This window comes from Lonchura striata, chromosome 8 (genome assembly GCF_050655825.1).
Source record: "Lonchura striata isolate lonStrDom1 chromosome 8, ASM5065582v1, whole genome shotgun sequence".
NCBI lineage: Eukaryota > Metazoa > Chordata > Aves > Passeriformes > Estrildidae > Lonchura > Lonchura striata.
The window spans coordinates 12638719-12658762 of record NC_140710.1 but is presented as its reverse complement, the minus strand read 5'-3'; the positions used below and the strand labels follow the sequence as shown (position 1 = coordinate 12658762).

Here is a 20044-nt window from a genome sequence, read left to right as displayed (position 1 = left end):
CTGTAGGAATTTTGAGGAAAGTTATTGTAAAGCAGTGTAGGACAGACAGAGAGGATCATCTGAAATTATCCTCAGTTGTGTTGCAATTATTTTGAAAACTATGCCAACAGTCATTCCACTCAACACTTTTATCAAGTGAAAAAGTAAAACCAATCAATGTGAACTTACTCGACTTTAAAAGTGGGTTCTTAGGTTTCTACTTATGCAGGGTGGCCTGCTAAGTACTGAAAATTCAAATACGTTGAAAACAAAGTACAGCTCAAAAACAAAATGGGAAAGCTTGCATAATATATATTTTTTCCTATTTAGGAGACAGCAGAAGAGCAAACAAAAGCATCTCAAATCTAATCAACTTTGGTTTCTCTTATTTTTTTCCATTATCTTCTCCACATTTGTTAAAACCAAAAAAAAAAAAAAAAAGGAACTTCACTTCCATCCAGAAAAAAATCACAAAAGTAGAGACATTAGTTTTCTAACAGCACTCAGGTTTTAGCTAAATTGATGACAATAACTCCTTTTGCTTGAGGAGTAAGAACACAATACTAAGAACATAATTCTGTAAGTAGCAGTACAATGACCCAGAAGTTGTAGGGTGTTAAGTGCTTATAATGCCCTCCTACAAGGTATAAAGTACCAAAAATACAATGGTTGCAGTGAAGGGAAGGAATTGGTACCATTTTAATGAGTTTTTCCATAAATAAAAAGATGAATTTGCACACTGATCAACCATTTACTTCAATTTCATATGGTTGTTTCTGTTTTGACCAGATGGAATGGGCCTTTTAAAAATCTTTTATACATGAATATTCTAATTTTTCCCAGCCTTTCAAGGAAAAGTCATATTAAGAAATACCTGAAAGTATTAGCTGAGATGCAAGAGAAAAATTTAGCCAGAGGGAAATAAATTCAAAGAGGATGTCTGGAGCATCACAAAGTTAATCAAACTTTCACCCAGAAGATTTCAAAGCTTTTAACTTTATCTACTGTGGCAACCACATTTGCCATGGCTTTTAGAGTTTTGACCTCGCTTTCCTTTTTCTGTAGCTTTCCTAGGTTGTGGGTAACGGTGGGGTTTGTCTCCTTTGCAATATATTCCTAGGTCCCTCTTGGAAATAATATTCCATATACCCAATGTGTAAAATTTCGTCTGACAAAAATCAATTCTCTGTAATTATTGCAGAAAACAGTGCAGCTATAATTTGCTGATTGTGCCTTCTGCTCTCACCAGCCAAACCACATTACACTTGTTCCTGCTGCCACTCCAGCCAAAAGAACCCAAGGGAAAAGTTTTTGGAACCTTATCAACAAAGCTGTGTGAGTAAACACAGGTAAGGATTGAACATGGTGTTTAAATACTCAAGAGAAAATGCTGCTTTCATAACATTGGCTTGATCCCCATTGCAAGTAGCATTAAAATTTTGGGTTGACCTGTGGTTTTCATTACTTTTAAGGGTTTGTCTGAGGTTATTAACATAATTTTACTACTATGTAAATTACAAAAAAAAAGTGTAATATGCCAGATACTATGTAATTATTTCTCCACATTCACAATAAAGCACATTTGAACATATGGCAGACATGGTTAACTGTACTTTATGCTAATCTCTGCATATAGCTTACCTAATTAACTATACCTGGTATACTACACACTGCCTTGCAACAGAAAATCAGGAAGGAATCCTCTGGATGAAGTACTAGATGCCTAAAAGAAAGGGGAAATCAATATTATAATCTATTATGATTTCCTTCCACCTGTTTGTTTCTTTATTTTTAAATACCTATTCTTTCTTCAGTGGCTGAGACAATGAAAATTTCAACTAGACCTGACCTTTTTTTATCAGTAGAATATTGCCAACTCCTCTAATAAACATATCATTGGAGAATGTTTAGGAAAAAGAATTTAAGTACTTAAACATTTTTATCAAATTGTTCACTTCTAGTAAGGGAACCAATTGACTTATACATGTAATCAGACCAAATAACTGATTTTTTCTGATGATAATTCTGGGCTTGAACTGAATCTTAACTTGTAAACTTATTATAGGAAATCATCAAATACAAAATATATGGTCAGGGAAAATTTCTGCTTGCTTAGCTGTCAGAGATTATTAAGAAGCAAAAATTTGGTGAAAGAATATACTATATTTATTTTAATACAGATAAAGGTCAAACAAAAAAAAAATCATTGTTGGAATTCTTGATTCACAGTTTAAAAATTCTTTGTATGGTTATCAATATACAAATAGTAAGTAGTACCCATCTGTCCTTATAATGCAGGGTAAAATCTGTTGCAAGGAACACAGTGGACTCCATGGGTAACTATATAGCTACTGACCAATTTCAAAAGAGTTGCAGGAAAAACTTTCCAGCTATGTTGGACCAAGCTGAGGGAGAGATGTCCTGGCTAACAGAGGTAGAAAAGTAGCTTCAGAACTTGGGGGACCCAAAGCAGTGTGACCTATTCCCACATACACAATTCCTCTTAGCTTGAGCTGCCCCCTCAATCAACTTCTGTAGTGTGAGTAGGAGAAAAGCCCTCTTTTTGGTAGCCTCATTCACATTATGGTGGTTTAAGTAAGTTCAGACACCACCTTGAATATGTTTGTGGTCCCATCAAGTATGTTACTTTTCTCATTAATTTTATTTTCTCAAGTCTCCAAGCTTAACCTTTACCTAGAGATTGTTGTAGGAGCACTATTTTGAAGTAACAAGGATGTTCATAGCCAGAGAGAGCAATCACAGACCTCTGTCTTGACAAAATATATATGGGGAATTGCTTGGTGCTGCTGTATGACCTTCCACTGTAACACTCACACCCCTAAGGGCACTCTTGACAAGCCAATGATCAATATACCCATGCAATTAATGGAGTAAGTATTGCTTTTTCCATTTCCTCCAGCCAACCTCTATTGCTTCAATCTTGTCCAGGGTATGACTTTCCATCTCATACTAAAAAACCACCAGTTCTGGACCCTTTGGCTGATTCACCAACACAATTTCTTTGAGAAATCTTAGATAAAATACCAAGCATTATAGAAACTAGACTAGAAAACATTTGGGGGAAAGAAAAATAAGAAAAGCCTATTTCTTTTCTTCTTTGGGTTTGGGTTTGGTTTTTCTATTGGTAATGCTTACAATTCTGATTTCTGCCATGGAGTTCCAAGCAGCCTTCACAACAGCTTGACTGGCTCCAGAAACCCTCCGACTAACCCAGGGTGTGTGTGCTTGCTGTACAACAGCAACAGCCTCATGGAAACCTCACACTACCAAGATACTGCATTGTTTGATTTAACAAACAGCTTTTCTTCTCTTTGTTGTCTGTGTGCTGAATCTGCTTGCTTCTTCATGTACTTTATGCTGCTGCTCTAGAGGGTTATGACTTAATTAAATGTCTCTTCCTTTTTTGTAAACGTTTTATTTCAGGATTTTTAAAAGAAAAAAATAAAATAAATAAAGGCAGTAAATGCTTGCCTCTGATTCACTTTTATCCCTCTCATTTACAATCTGAGGAAAAATGAGCACACTGGATACCTCCTAGTGAGTGGCTGACAACTAAAGATGAGCAAAAACTAATACTTTGTTATTATCTAGCCTAGAGGAAAGTTTACAGGATAACCAGCTATTGACCTTTTCAAGTAAACATATTTAAGAATTCAGTGGTTGTGGGGAGCTTAGACAAGACACAGCATGAACCCTTCGGAAAAAATGTCCAGATGCTTGTACTTGAAGTTTAAGTATATCACTGAAACAATTCTTCTTTTTTACAGTTTGTCTAACATTTCATACAAAAGCAAGGAAGCTGAGGTTCCATTTTCACATTATATATATTATAAACCAGGTGTACATTTTGAACATTTCTCAAATGCTAGAGTCACTTTAAACATTACCCTTCACTCCCTAAACTTGCAGAAATGCTGCTGCAGTGCTATCTGAAAATATACACTAGTGAGGAAATTGTGATCCCTTTGAAGTATAAGACCAATAGATCTCACCAGTCTCCTTCCTTCCATTCACTCTGTCTTTCTTTCTTTTCTTTCTTTCTTTCTTTCCCTATATATTCTTTCTTACTTTTAAATTCTACTCATCATCTACTTTTCCTTTATCTCCCTTTCTCTTATTCATTTTATCTCTTTTGTAAAGGGAAGAGCATTTCCAAATTAACTAACTGAAATTAAGTTTCCATTAAATTGACTATAGATAGGATTAAAGTAGGGTCTTGGTTTTGGTTTTTTTTTTTTTTTTTGCCAAATGGGGGAAAAAAAGTGTATTTGTCAATTGTTATGGTGAGCTCTTTAGTGCATGTTGATTTAGAGAGAGCAAGGGATTGTTTTCTGCCACGTTTAATCAGAGCAGATGAGTTTTTCAAGGTTGCTACTTACCTTAATTCTTCAGGAAAAAAATATGGTTAAAAATTCACACAAATCTCATTAACTATGAATAACTTTGTTTTGCATAAACTTCCATCAGTTGCTTTGAAGTTCTTTTCATACCTTTCTATTCAATTTGTAAATGTACAACCAAATTGAGGATATGAACAGTTTTTTTCTTTCTCTCTAGAATGTTGCACTTTAATTGTTCTCTTGACTTCCTGAGGACAGCAGCACAAAATTAGATGTTTTATGTCTGATTGCATTACTTTACCTGTTCTGGTACTTATTATGTCTCCCGGTTGGGCTTTGGTTATTTGGGCATCTTTTGTTTTAAAAATAAACAAGGTACCTTGTTTATTTTTAAGCTAGCTACCCTGTAGTGTATCATTCCTAGTTAATGTTTTCAAGCTGAAGCATACATGTGTCACAAATCCTGACAGTAAATAAAGTATTTAAATAAACGTGTGTTTGTATGGTAGTTTTGTGGTTGTACAAATTTGTAGAGCAAGATCTTATACTGATCTATAATTATAACTGCCACTGACTAGCATGATCCTTACTGAGTCAGATTAATTTACACATTTAGCAGCCATCTGTAGAAATTTTCATAGTACCTTGCTTGCAATGCCAGGGCTCACATGGAGATTTAAAAACTAACTTGGCCTCTAGGGATTTTTTAGCACTGCTATTGGATGTATTTGTTGTGAACACATTTTTCTAGGCACTGACACCTTGTACCCTTTGTCACTGTTTTATATCAGCAGAGGCTTTTTAATATTTTGCATACATAATAACATAGAAAATGGTAATTTAAGAACAGTATTTTATATATACATATATGTATATTTATATATTTTTTAAATCCTTGACTCTGTGTTAAAAATCTTTGCAATACTTCTGAACCAGAACAGATTTGCCATCATCTGTAGTCATAAAAGATAAAAACACAACATATTTTGGCTACAGTAAAAAACATATTGCAAGCATGTTGATGGTAATTTTCTAAAAAATGGATAATAACTGCAATGTATTGTGGAAAAGCCTTCCTTTGCATGGCTCTTTTGTAAGTAAGCACAACTTGTGTGCTATGCAGGGTATGTAGCAAAACTTATTTTACCTGATACAAAAAAAATTGTAAGAAATTTAAATAGAGTTTGTATATCCAGTTTGCAAAGAGGATCACTGCATTCTTCAATTATATTCAATCAAGTGGGTGAATGACAAAGAGCTGCTGGAGTTAGAAAATCATAGAAACATGGAATATGCTGAGCTGGAAGGGGCTCATCAGGGTCATTGAGCCCAGCTCCCAGCCCCGCACAGGACAGCCCCAGGAGTCCCACCCTGTGCCTGAGAGCGTTCCAAGCCTGATGGAGTCAGGCTGGGGCTGTGACCGCTGCCCTGGGGAGCTGCTCAGTGCCCAGACAGCCTCTGGGTGAAGGCTTCTCCTGATACCCAGCCTAAACCTGCCTGACTCAGCTTCAGGCCGTGCCCTGGCTCCTGTCACTGTCCCTGAGCAGAGATCAACCCTGCCGCTCCTCCTCCCCTCACGAGGAATTTGTGACTGCAGTGAGCTCTGCCCTCAGCCTCCTCCAGCCTGAACACACCCGGTGCCCTCAGCTACCCTCACAGCTTCCCCTCAAGGCCCTTCACCATCTTCATGGCCCTCCTCTGGACACTCTCTAGCAGTTCAATGTCTTTCTTACACTGTGGCACCCAAAGCTGCCCCCAGCACTCGAGGTGATGCTGCCCCAGTGCAGAGCAGAGCAGGACAATCCCTTCCCTTGCCTGGCTGGGGATGCTGGGCCTGATGTCCCCAGGACAGGGTTGCCCCTGCTGGCTGCCAGGGCACTGCTGGCTCAACTCGCCATCAACCAGGACCCCCAGGCTCCTTTCCACAGCTGCTCTCCAGCCCCTCATTCCCACGTCTATATAGGATTGCTCAGGTGCTGAATCTGGCACTGGCCCTTGTTAAAGTTCATACAGTTGGTGATTTCCCACCTCTCATTTGTTGAAGTGCCTCTACAGAGCCTCCCTTCCTTTGGCAGAGTCAACATCTCTTCCCAGTTTAGTGTTATGGTCAAACTCACATATTCCTTTGAGACTTGCATCCAAACCATTAATGAAGCTGTGTACTAGGTATGTTGTGCAGAAAGATACTGTGAGAGGTGGTATGGGACTCCTTTTCTGGAGTCCAAAATTATTACAACTTCTGAAATTTCTATCATCAACATGCCCTGTAATGGTGAGCAAGTCAATTCGTTGCACTGCTATGCTTTTCCTTTCTCACTTTAGTCTGTTTAATCTGTTTGGACCACCAGTGTTTTTAGGCAGCAACGAGTCTTCCAGTTCTGCTAAAACGTCTACTACCAAGGGAGTTCGGCCCACAGGGGGGCTCTGAGCATTATTGTAACACTAGTAAAAATAACTGTAGTGAAACAGCAAAAGCAAAATCTTCTGGCAAATTCAGTCACAAAAATGGGCACCCTAATATATAGAGAGCATTCTACTATGCAATAAAAAATTCATGATACTGAGACCAAGAAAGTCATGGATATTCATGGACTACATCCAACAATTATAGATTAAGTCATTTTCCATTACTTAGAACACAGCTTTTAAATAGAAGTAGAATGATTTAGAGTAAACCTATAATATTTAAGAGGTTATACTCATGGCCAAACAGAATCCACTATGCCCACTTTCTGACTCAACAGTATATGAAAAATGGTAGCAGGAGTCCATCCAAGCTAAATAAACCTGATTTACAAATAAACTGGAAGAAATCAAGCCAATTCGTACACATATGCACACAAAGAAGAGTTTAATGCCAGTGAATAATTGCCTAGCTCTTGTTAGTATAAAAATCAGATAGAGCTAAAAAATCTGTTAGTATTTCATATATAACATATCTGTTAGTATTTTTTAGGAAAAAGAACAGGGCAAATGCACTACCCCTCCACTAAGGCTTTCTAGGTTGTAATTCATTGGTTTTGGTCTTTCTGAGTCTCCCATCCAACATGGTTAAGGGAACCAGCAGGGATCATCTTTAAAATAATTCACATCCCTTTCTGAATTAATTTTAATCTTCTTGTCTCCAGCAGCCCAACTTAGTGCGATCCACAATTGCAAGCCATGTGAAAAAGTACTCACTTTTAAAATTTATTTTGTTCCTTTAAAATCTATCATCTGATGGTCTAATTTAAATACTTGAATTCTTATTTAATTAGAAATTTTGAATAATACTATTTCCTACTCATATTCTCACCATCTACATCTATGGTTTTAAGGGCATCTCATTCACATTTTACAGAGCAAATTCTAAAACTAATTTTTCTAATTTTCTCCTCATGTTGAGACAAACCCAGCTCTTCAACAATTTTTTTCTTTAACCAAGTAATCTTCCATTCCACACATATTCTTTATGCAGACAGCATGGCCAAAATGGGACACAGTATCTGAGAGGAATAAGACCTGTAAAATGCCATAACCATCTTTTCTGGTTTGTAGCCTTCCAATTCCTAACCTTCCAATAATTCTGAACATAATGTTTTTCTTTCAGAGTGCTTGTGAGTACAGCTTTGAGATTTTTGAAGGACCATCCACAATGTTGTCCATTTCAGGTGCTTTTATTCCTACATGAATCCAATGTTTGCTGGTAGTCAGTTTTCAGTACATTTTCTGAATTATATTATCAGGAAAACATTTTTTTGCATCACTATTCATGCAACTTTCCAGATCATGTAAAAATTTGTTGAATGACTCATGTTCCAGTATCAGTCCCTAGAGTATCCATTTAGAAAAGTCTCTCTGTTATTAGAAACACTCCTGCACCTCACTTCTCCCATTTGAACCAGTATGTGAAAACATTCCTTTCTATTCCATAGCACCTTATTTTCTTTGGGAAGCTCTTGTGAGAGAACTGTTGTGAAGAGAATAAGCAGGCCATTCCTTTTCTTACTGATTCTCAATTAATTCTGCCTGGTTACATAAAACAGGACTTTTTCTATCGGTCGTCCTAGATCTACTAACTGTGTTATTTGCTTTGGCACAAAAAAAATCAGATACAGCTAACAAATCTGTAGTTGTACAAGTCACACCTGGAACCTGGATGCTGACAAGAGCACTGATTTAAGCAGCAGGTTATGCACCACAGTTTACTGAGCAGCTATTTTGTATGTGTAGCCCTTTAAAATTCAGAAAGAACATCTGGAAATGTGCTGTCATTTGCTTCAATGGCTGGTTCTTAAAATTCTTCTTCACATACTTCCTTTTGAGGTTCGACTTCTCCTTACTGTTCTTTATTGCCCCATTTCCTTGGATTCCATTTTTATTTTAATTCTATATAAAGTCAAATACACATTCAATAGTATTTTATTTGTATTAATATTAATCATGACAGTATTTAGTTTTGTTACTTATTGCCTTCTTCATCTGGCAATTGCTTTCACTTTTGATTTCTAAGAATTTCTACTATGAAGAAATTGCTTTTGAATTTTAGCAGGCTAATTTAATAAAATTTTTTTTCAAGATCCTTTTTTATTTTTAGTGATGTGTGCTTTACTGTCAGCCCCTTTATGCTGAAAACTATGAAATAAAGTTGGTGAACAAAAGAGGCATCTTGCAATACAAATTATGTTGATAATTATGACCTGTTAATGTCATGAAACCTTCAGAACTCTGCTTGACAATTATAAATTGATACCACAGAAGCATTTTACCAGGGAGCATAGTGATGGTTAATGCACTCTCTGTGTTTTGCATATTCTGGCCATTGCAGACTCTCTGCCTCCCCTACAGCTCCATGCCTTAGCATTCTGGCTGTAGCCAAATTTTGTTCATTTGGTTGGTTGGTTGGTTTGGGATTCTGTTTTTTTGATTTGGTTTGGTTTGGTTTAGTTTGTTTTTTTTGTTGTTGTTTTTGCTTGGACTAATCCCACTCACAATTCTCAGCAATATCTTTGAGAAAAATCTTTCTATTAGATGGAACAGGATGTTTGTGGAATTTTCTTCTCATCAAGACTGATATCAGGTCTTACAGTGCATGTGCTAGGATCACATAAAACTTTTTTTCAGTATTCAACTGATTCCAAGGCATTTGGCCATCTTATTCTTTTGTTGGATGAGGTGATGACTGTGCATTTTAAATATGGTGCTACTTTAGAAACAGACTCGGTCTAAGCAAAGAAACTACAGCTCATAAAGATCACATATAGTAGTTATTATAATAAAAATTTATGATGATCAGGAAATTAGTGTAGTAATTAGTATAGTATAGTATAGTATAGTATGGTATAGTATGGTATAATATAGTATAGTATAGTATAATATGTCTTCCATGAAAATTAGCTTATTAGAAAATATCTCCTTTGGAAATAAAAATCTAATATGACAATTTAACCTTGCCATTTGCAATGGTAAATAGAAAAAAGATCAAAAATGCAGTGTGAAATTCTGACCAAGGGTAATGGCTGGCAAAGGAGAGCTTTGTTTCAATTCAAAGAAATTTTGGACAAAAGCTCAGAGATGAAATAAAAATGCTAATTGAAATCTACCTTTCTGCCCAAGTCCATGAGTTAAGACAGAATAGAAGATTACCACTCCATTTCTTCCATTTCTTCAAGGGAAGAGCTGTGAAGAAAGACTACAATCGCCCTATGAACAGGAAACATAGGAAACCTCAACATAGTGACCTGACAAGACAAATTTTTTCAATAGTCAGTGTGGTACCCCAGAATATGTAATTCTAAATAAATTGGGAAACCCTCTTATGATATGTGCACAATAAGTTTAACACACTAAATTGTACTTTGCCGTTGCAAGACTGACAATTACCATCACATTTTGAACACAATTTCCAAAACTTCTACACTAATTCCAGTTACAGGAATAACATCACTACAGGGTATTCTCACTGCATGGTCCTTATGCATTGCTGGTCTGCTCTCCATCTATGATGATTTCAAAATATTTGTGTACGTGCTTTAATCATGTATTTCTACACTTGAACAAGAGAATGTTAATAAAAATGTCCATAGCAACACGAAAACCTTAATAGTTGCCTGGGGAGTTAAGGAACACATTTCCAAATGTGCATTACCCTTTGCTTAGGCTGCTTTCCTAAAATACAACTTGTCACACAGGATTCAGAGGAGCCATAATTTCCAAGACTTTCTTCTAGCATAAGGAATAACTATCTACACAGTTCCCAGGCCAAAGATATCCTTGGTTTAGTCTCAGATTTCTCAGAAGAAATAGATTGTGGCAGGATCAAGCAGTTGACACAGGAACTAAACAGGATTTAAGTTCATCTAAAATTACAGCCCCCAAGGCCTGCGCTCCAGCTCACCTTATCTAAGAAATACCTAAAATGTGCTATGTGCTTGCTTAGGGCATTGCATCAAAGCCTGCCTTCCAGCTCTAGCTGCTGTGCATCAGGAGTGACAGTCACTCTGGTGCTGCAGAAGCAGGGCAGGCAGCACCTCTGCAGAGGCAGAGCTGCAGACAGCACAGGAACCTGCAGGGCAAAGCCATCATGTGGGCGAGTTCAAGTGCTGCTTGACATTTTCCTGGCGTTTTGCATTTTGCAATTTTGCTATTTTGCACCCAACATCTTGGTTTTGCTGAGAGTATTATTTCTTTCAACCTGATCTAAAACCAGTCTCTGCTCACTGGAATCCTGCAAAAGTCAGAATCAAGTGTGCACAGGTATGACCCCAAAAAATTACTTAAATACAGAACAGCAGAATTTATAGTGTTGCCTATATTAAGGATGGCCAAGAGCAAGGCAATATTGCAGATGTAGGTGAATTATCCTCTATATGGTGGAAAATTAGCAAGATCAGAAAGGTCACTTCTGGGCTTATTTGCCCGGTAAATATCCTTCATGAGATAATATTTAAAATAATGACTTCATATTAACCACGTCATGTGCCAATAACAATTACTTTTACTGGAAAGTTAAAATATAGGGAATGTTTGAAGAGTAAAACTAGAAAAGGTGGTCCTAATCTCAGTCAATTGGGAAGACAAACTAAAATTTAAAAATCTATACAATCTGTAAACCAGATGGCTTAGAGGGGGATTTAATTGTAATATATAAAATCTAATATGCTGCAGACGCAGTCAAACCAGGTTACTGTTTTTCCCCTAAAACAAATATTGCAGTAAGAGGACATACTGTAAATTGAAATTATAGAAGAACTCTAAGACACAGGGAAGCAATTCTTCCTTAACTAAAAAATATTCTGCAAGACAAATACACAAAAAACTCAACTGCAGACTTCTAGAAATAATCAAATGTTGTTATAAAGGAAAGCTGGGTTAGAAAAGTATGCCTAAATTTGTCAGCTGTTTTGCATTAAATCCAAGTTTTTAAGCCATTATATTTTTTCATACTGTGCATGCACATAAACAGGGAAGTTCAATTGTGTGACAGTTTGAAGATTCTATAAAGAATTGTAATAAAAAAGAAAAATAAAAAAGGTTGTGTGAGAGAGATGATATTATTTATTTTCTGCAATAAAATTTATTTGAGGAACCTAAGAATATGGTTACATGGAAATGTGCAGACAGCCGCAACCTTACTCAGCCTGTTCTCTAAGATAGCTGGGAATGTGCCAGGTATGGTCCAGCACTATATAACCATCTACTGTGCCTGAGGTAAAAGGTTCTGCTGCAAAATCTGTCTGCATCCGTTTTTGAAAATATGCCCTAAGTGAAAAAATAATAAAAAATTTCCAGTTTGCATATACTCTGAAAAATTCCTAGAGCTTGGCAGCTGAACTCTCCAAGGATTCTTCAGCACCAAACAAGTATTATTCTTGGGCTGAGCAGGATTCACTACAATTTTCTCTGCACCATAGCAGTAAAACACACCTCTGGGGAGCCTGTGGTCTGCTGCCTGTGCTGGTGAGAGGACAGGTAAGAGAGAGCCAAGCCCAGCCCTGTGGGGCACACAGAGCCCAGCGCTGTGCTGAACACTCTCAGTGTGGAGGGTGCAAAGGCCACCTCTGGATACCCCAGCAGGAAAGACACTTGGCCAGACTGCCCAGATCCATGGGCCCCAGGGAGCTCAGTCCAGACTCTTGAAAATGTCTCTGCCACCAGGAGGAGGCTCTGAAGCTTTCTGCCCCTTGCCCCCCATGCCAGGCAGGTGTCCTGCTCAAAGCTGTTCTCCTTGCCTAGGAACGGGCACTACTGCAGGGGATCCATAGACCTCACAGCACCTGCCTGGCCTGCCTGGAGCTCCCATGGCCCAGGACCCACCTGAGACCCCGGGGTGATCTGTCTGTGCCCCAGCTGTGCTGCAGCAGTGCCCCTCAGCCGTGTGTCCACATCCCAGGGAGATGCCTGCAGCCCAGGCTGCAGCTGCCCCATCCTGCCTGCTGCCTGGCTGCACCACGGGACCGACCCTGTGAGCCCAGACCCCAGGGCTGGGCTGTGCAGGGCAGGGTTTGAGTCCAAACCCCTTGCACAGGGACTGAGCAAGGCTTTGCAATGTTGATGAAGGGAGCTGCAGCTTTTCAGCATCTTCTACACCCTGCCATTGCAGGGTGCACCCAGGGGATACCTGCTTATGAATTACCCTGTAAATCCTAAAGCTGGTCCTAAGCAGTGGGCTGGGCTCAGCACAGAGCATTTGACAACATCAGCACCAAGGCCACAGGCACTACAGCCACAGGCTTTCACCCAGCCTACAGCCAGCATTGAAGTGAAGAAGCACAGCCATTGCTGCAGAGTTTAACCTTCTTTCTGATTACACTGTGTAAAAAAACATCAATAGAAAATAAATATCTCATTTTCAAGTATTTATCTCTATTAATGTAATTTCTAAGAATTACAGTCATTACCAGAATGGAAAGAAAAAGAAGAACAAACATTAAAGATTGTAAATCCTTTGTAACATCATCTATCTGCTACTGTTTATGAAGATGAGGCTCCACTGAAATAATAAACTTATTTGAAGAAGAGATCAGACAGTTGTTTCTTCTTCAAAACTTTATAGAAAGGAAATGTTTTTCCAACTATTTAGTTTATGTCAATTTATTGTTAACAAATGGTAAGTAGAAATTTAACAGAAGTTTCCATTTAATTATTTGTCCTAAATGTCTCATGGACTGTTGCCTGAGAAACAACATGCATGGAAAAGCATTCAAGAAGAACCTGGAAGAAATGCACAAAACCCTAAGATTTTACTCATGCTTCAGGCAGAAGGGATTGAGAAACACTGTTTTCAAGTCCATTTGTGGACACCAGCAAAAATTTAAAATTCCTATTCAAGAAATTATCTGCAATAATAATAGTGATACTTTCTAAGGAGTCACAAACTAAAACATGGACACACATGATGTGTAAAGGGATTTAAATCAATCCTGTCAGACCTTTAGTGAAAATACTTCTTTTCCCAGTCCCATTGAAATATTTTAGCAATGAAAAGTGTCAAGCACTGTTTGCCATTAGCAGAAAGGGAATTTGAGTGAGTCCATATGAACAGGTGTTTAATTTTTTGTTTAGGCGACTGCATGACTACTCTCCTGTCCATCAGTGGGATGACTCTATGGGTACAGATCTTGGCTGTCCTACTTATGCAAGCGCAGCTGTGATGTGCCACATGGATGTGCACAGCAACCCAAATTCAGCTTGCCTGGATTCCTCTACCTGTGTTCCCTACTAGCTTCTTCAAGGCCTTCAGGGGCACCTAGCCATTGGGAAATGTCAGATTAAGGAGTTTATGTGGAACTGAAGCCATCCAAATCCAAACCAAAGTCTCATCATTACAACATCTGTAGAAGTGCAGCTCAGGAAATCCACTCTAGCTATTCATTTTATTCAGCTGTTTTCATAATTTCTGTGCAGTGTTTCATTCTCCAAATTGCCAATAATGCGTATCAATCACAGAGGCAGCGTGGTAAATCACAGCAATGTAGGATGGAATGAGCCTTCAAATTCCAGCACTGTCATTAGAAATCTTGAGAGTATGTTATGCTGGTAAAGCCAGTAAGATGGTACTACTTGCAGCAATGTGGCTAATCAATGCACACACATCCTTTTCTGCAAGGTTGCTCAAAGTAATTAACAACAGTGATACAGGGAATTAAAAAGCAAAACTGAAAAATAGTGGGTATCAGCTACTAACCAGTCAGACACAAGGACAGCAGGGTACAGAAAATTCTTGGCTAGAAGGTGCTTTCTTCATGGGGGATTTTAGCTGCTCATAAATCTGTTGGGAAACAGATACGTCCAAGCATGCTGTGTCAAAAAGACAATTTCATAATTTGCAAAAAAATAAAAAATTGCCCAAGATCTAATTCTTACTGTGAGTATGGATTTGCCTGAGGATATGAAAATAAAGGAATGTGCTGGAGCCAAATTGCATAAACTTTTTAAATTAAGTATGGCGAATGATGGATCCACTGTTGAATACAAAGAAAAATGGGAAAATTTATATACAGACATCTAACTTATGTTCTTGGTCATTTCAAAGTTCATATCAATGTTGTCATTGACTCTGGGGGATCCAGAATTTAATTTCTGATTAATAAAATGCATTGAAGATGCAGATGAGTGATAATAAAATCTCACTCTTTCCTACAGCTCTTATTCATAGACTCAACCATGATTCCTTACAAGAAAGAACCTGAAGTTTTACTGAAATTAAAAGTTAACTAGATTAGACTACTCCATAACAACAGAGCAAAACTTGTAAAAGTAAAGAATAAAAAAGAAATGTTTAGGGGCTGTGAGAACAAAAAAGATTTAAAGTGTTCCTAAAAATTCTGATGAGAAAGAAAATCCTTTTAATAGAAAAGGAAGATAATGTTAATAACAATTCAGAATTATAACAATAATGAACTATTATTTAAAAATATACCCTTAACAATAATAAAAATGAAAAAGAATGGAAGACGGTAAAGATAAATGTGAACAATTAACAAAAAAGGTCTTTGAATTAATTGACTTTTACAAAAGAGCAGATAAGAGCAGGTTTCACAGATTTGAATACAGCTGAGTCAGCCCTCCTTAATCTTATTGTCTTCTAATATTAAGAGATTCTACAAACATGTTTTGTATCATTGACAAATATTTGCTGGAAAGCTACTGGAAGAAAGGAGGAAGTTTGTCTACAAGAAAATTACAGGAAGACGAGCAATTACCTTCTACTTAGATTAATCACTGAAGTTTTTGTCCTGGAACTCATGGCTCAATTTAGTTATTCAGAGGAAGATATATGAGGTTCTGAGGGCCAAGCCTACCAAAAAAACCAAACCAAACCAAACCAAACCAAACCAATAAAAACAAGAAAATTGGACAGTAAATAAATAAATAAACCTCTCATCCAGACACAAACATTTAAGAGAATGAATGGAAAGAATCAAACTTGCCAAAGTATTTGATGTATGTTAGAATTGCTAGGTATCTCAGTGTGTTAAATTTAGGCTTAAATAGATGTTCAGAAGGATTCAGTTGTAAAAGAGAGTGAAATCATGAAGGAAAGTAGCCAGTTAAACAGAGTTCAATAAAAAAAGTGTAATTCCACCATTTACCCAGCAATGATGCTGAAATCTCTCTGCTGTCTTTATGTCTGTAAAAAAATTTGGCCTCAGCCTTTTGGTCCCAGGAACTTAAGCTCTCCTTGTTTTCTAACACCCTCTCTTTTCTTATCACTTTAGACATTACCAGCCAGGAATCTATTAATCTACAAAGAATGATTTCACTTGATCAACATTAACAATGTCACTTCTTTACTGGTTGAGTTTCTGACAAGGGAAATTTAATGATTCCTCATCTGGCTTGTTATCCACCTTTTGTCTTAGTTTAAAATGTAATGAAAAGTGCACAAAATGTTCTTTCACTTTTACAAATGAGGAGGTTCCGCAGCTCAGCAGGATCAGATGTCCCTGTCACAAGAACAAAGTTGAACTGGAATGGCAGCAGCTCCCAGCTTTTAGGAAAGCCACCACAGTCTCCAAAGGGAAGCTCCATGCTTTCTGTACCCTGATGAACCTTCTCCCCAAGGCCATACCAGGAATATAAGTATGTGACCTGGGAAGAGACAGATATTCATGTATTTATTAATATATATTATGGACACCTACTCTCTTGCTCCAGCCCAGTCTCTTCCAGTGGCACCACTAATCTCACATTTGGGAGCACTTGCTATAATTTCACTGCAGACTAAGCAAAAAGAAACACCCTTTCAACTTGAACTTTTGAAATCTTGAGGTCTGCAAACACAGTAAGCAATTCTAACAAATTTGTAATCCTCTTCAAAGTTCATACAATACAAAAGGTGTCATAGAAACACAAGTGCTCAACATGTATGTTGATATGATGATGCACAGAAAGAATTCTGATAAATAGCACTGGGACACAAGTAGGGCTTTTCCAGAAATAATTTACAATATGAAAAAATGAAGGCTACAGAGTCGTTGTGATGAAGACCTTTGTGATTTACTTACAGCATCCAGTATAAAGGATTTATTAGCAGTTCCTAACTTTATGGTAAATGATGCATAAATGATGGCAAAGGTGTACAAGAGAACTGTATAAGGACTCTTGCAGAGTGAGTAAATTGGTTGAGTGCCAGCTTTTCTAAGGGTGAATGGTTCCACTGACTTGTTTAGGGCATATCATGCAATGATGGATGTAAAATTACAACATTTTAGAATGGCAACAGTTCAAGGGAAGATTCCAAATTTATGAGGGACAACACTCTTACTCTAATAAAACAAATGCGTGGTCTCAGCCTCTCCCTGAAAGCGAATAATTTTTTGTTCCATGGTAGGAGAGGTGGAACAAAGCACCTTGTATGCACAAGAACTCAATTTTACTGCATAAAGCTGAATCTCAGCTGAAGACCAGACAGACTTATTTTCTGGGGGTTTTTTTCATAGCTATACCTGTGCACATTTAAGGCAATAAAGTCCACATAAGCTTTCTGCAAAACTCTCAGGGGTTTTTTGCACCATAGTCCACTGCCATTTCCACAGGGCACTGATAATATACATAAGGAAAGTGTCAATTCAAATTCAAAGGCAGAGAATACCTTTTTTGATGAAGCATCCTGTATATCATGTACTAGCTAGAGGTGTTCTCTGCTGCCTGACAGGGACAGTGACATGACAAGCAGGAAGACAAGGAGCTTTTAACCAGTTTAATGTGCAGAGAGTCAGCACTCACTGAAAAGTCATTTGCCTGTTTGCTATTTTTTTAAGTATGTCTCTTTCCTTTGACTTGTCATTACTCCTGTAATATACAATTTTGTTTTCTGTTTGTTATTTTCTACTGCAGTGATTTCAAAGGCTCAAAATAATCTTTTTCTATCTTACCAGAAAAAAAGATAAGGAAATATGTATCTTAATAGTTTGCTTATTTCAAAACTTGAATGAAGTCCCATTTAGTATACCTTTCATTGCTATACTTTTCTTACTGTTAGTGCAGAGGCCTTGTAAGTGTGTTACAGTGCTTGTGCTCTAGGCTTTTCATACTTCCTGGAACTTATTTCAGTAAAAGGCGTTTTTCATAAAAGAAAATAGTCTAGATCTGTTCTAAATGGCATTCTGTTAAGCACTGTTCTGTGGACAATAAAAAAATAAAAGTCAGAAAGTCATTGCCCTTTTCTTCTGGGATAGAAAATTAGTCTATTAAATGTGAGGTAACACAGAATTCTACTTGCAGCTAAACTACATACTTTGAACTGTTATTGGGCACATTAAGTGGCTTTAAAGATAAAATTTGAGAATTGGTGAGTTTCTACCATGCAGTTTACTTTTCAAGTTAAGCTTTCAAATACTGAAAGTTCACATTTAGTTTCTTGATCAAAAACAATAAATGAACTACTGAATTAGAAGAAGATGCTGCTATTATTTTAACCAGTAAACTAACTCAGGGTTAATCTGGGTGCTATTTAGCCTATTGAAAGTGTTTTGAGCGAACATATGGTTTCTATTGTGAAATCAAGGCACAGTTTTAGCTATGAATATAGATAATTACCCTTTGGACTTTAAACATTTATATGTGTCACGTTATGTTGGAGCATTTTTCATGGTCAATAGGTTGAAAGGTTACAGAGTCGAAAATGTAAATTGAGTGTGTTTGAGTAAAGATATCCAGTGTAATGATAGCACAATTCACTACTGCTCTCTCTTGGAAAGAAGTAGCAATAGCACTCAGTGAGCACGAGCAATGTAACAGACTTTAAAAGCAGATTGTTATGGTAAAAGATTTTAATATGAGAATTACAGGAATTCAACTGTAGTATATATGGCTAGAAAATCCCTGGTTACTGGAGCTTAATTTGATACATACACGGGGGATGTTCAGGGGCCTAATTACAACACTAACAATAAAACTTTTAAATAAACTCTGCATGCACGTACAAACATGTGTGTGAGTACATATGCCTCAGAGCCAGGGGCATTACTATAACCCACTCTTGATTTAGTCTTGAAAATATGTTTAGTTTTACTCCCTGAGTGCAGCCCTTGGCAGCATCCCCTTGCAAGGAGCCAGCTGTGTGTGCACTGGGGCTGCTGGAAGCACCAGGAGCCCTTGTGCAGCCTGTGCCCTGGCTGAGCTGCAGCAGCCCAGCCCCACCACGCAGCCCTTCAGCCCAGGACACCAGCACCAGGGCTCCATCCCTCCTGGCAAATGCTCCATAGCGAGGGAACGTCCAAGTGCTCCTGGTCTGGCCTGAGGTTCAGTTTCACCCTGTCTGAACAGCTGGAGGAATCTGGGGTGAGGGGAGCAGCTTCTTGCTTTGTCCTTGTGGGCCACCAAACTCCTGAGCACTACAGTGACATTTCACAGCAAGCCACTCCTGAATATGAGCCTTCTTCAGGACTAGCATGTGCTTATCTGCATACTCCAGCATGGATGTACCCCACTTTTAACTGCCTGGATTACCCCTCTTCAACTTCCAGTATAGACAACATGAAAAATGTGTCACGTAAACCAGATCAGTCAAAATCAGCTAATTTCTTACTAATAACTGAGATTTTTAGAGTGTTTAATGTGCATTATCAAACACATAGTGAGGCATTAGATGACAAAAAGTTGCTATAAGGATTTCCACAAAACCCCAGAAATAAAATGTTTATTGTTGTGATTTCTCTTGTATATATGTCAATTTTTAATATACATTTTAAATATAAATTTATCTGAACGGCATTATATTTTTAAAGATAATCCAGCCTTTCTCCAGACACACTAAAGAAAAATGAAATCCCCTTTTTTCCCTGCCCTCATATGCTTTATGGAGCCATTTATTGAGCCATTTTAGTTACAGCACAGTTCTATTCCTGCTATTTACCATTTCCAGAAACACACACGAAAAGAAACATTTTTTAGTCATTTCTAAAATTACACATATTCAACATATCCTTTGCTTGCTCTTTACACCATTGAACTGCATCAAAATTTGCTTCACCCATTCCTTTCATTGGCAGTCTGTTTTGTAGTACTTTCCAACGCTGTTTTCTAACTTCTGAAGAATTACTTCTTTCCTTTCTTCCCTCCCATGGTAGGTGGTCACTCCTTGTCCCTTTCAGCATGTGAAACACAAAATGAAGTTATTGCTACTATGTAATAATGGTTCCTCAGTAATGGCAATTAGTAAAAATTAATTGCTCTGTGAAAAATTCATAATACTTACATTTCAGTTTTTATCTTGAAGT

At 37.6% G+C, this 20044-nt stretch overlaps 1 long non-coding RNA gene across 2 annotated transcripts in view; it reads right to left on the bottom strand.

The window, feature by feature from the left end:
• Nucleotides 1-4724, bottom strand: part of LOC146766749 (uncharacterized) — a 39567-nt gene extending 34843 nt beyond the window's left edge. For both annotated transcript variants that reach the window (XR_014957051.1, XR_014957052.1), the window contains exons 1-2: nt 3136-4724; nt 1621-1702 (exon numbers count right to left, since the gene is read on the bottom strand). This is a non-coding gene — a long non-coding RNA (uncharacterized LOC146766749). The remainder of the gene's footprint in view (nt 1-1620; nt 1703-3135) is intronic.
• Between the last annotated feature and the right edge of the window lie 15320 nt (nt 4725-20044).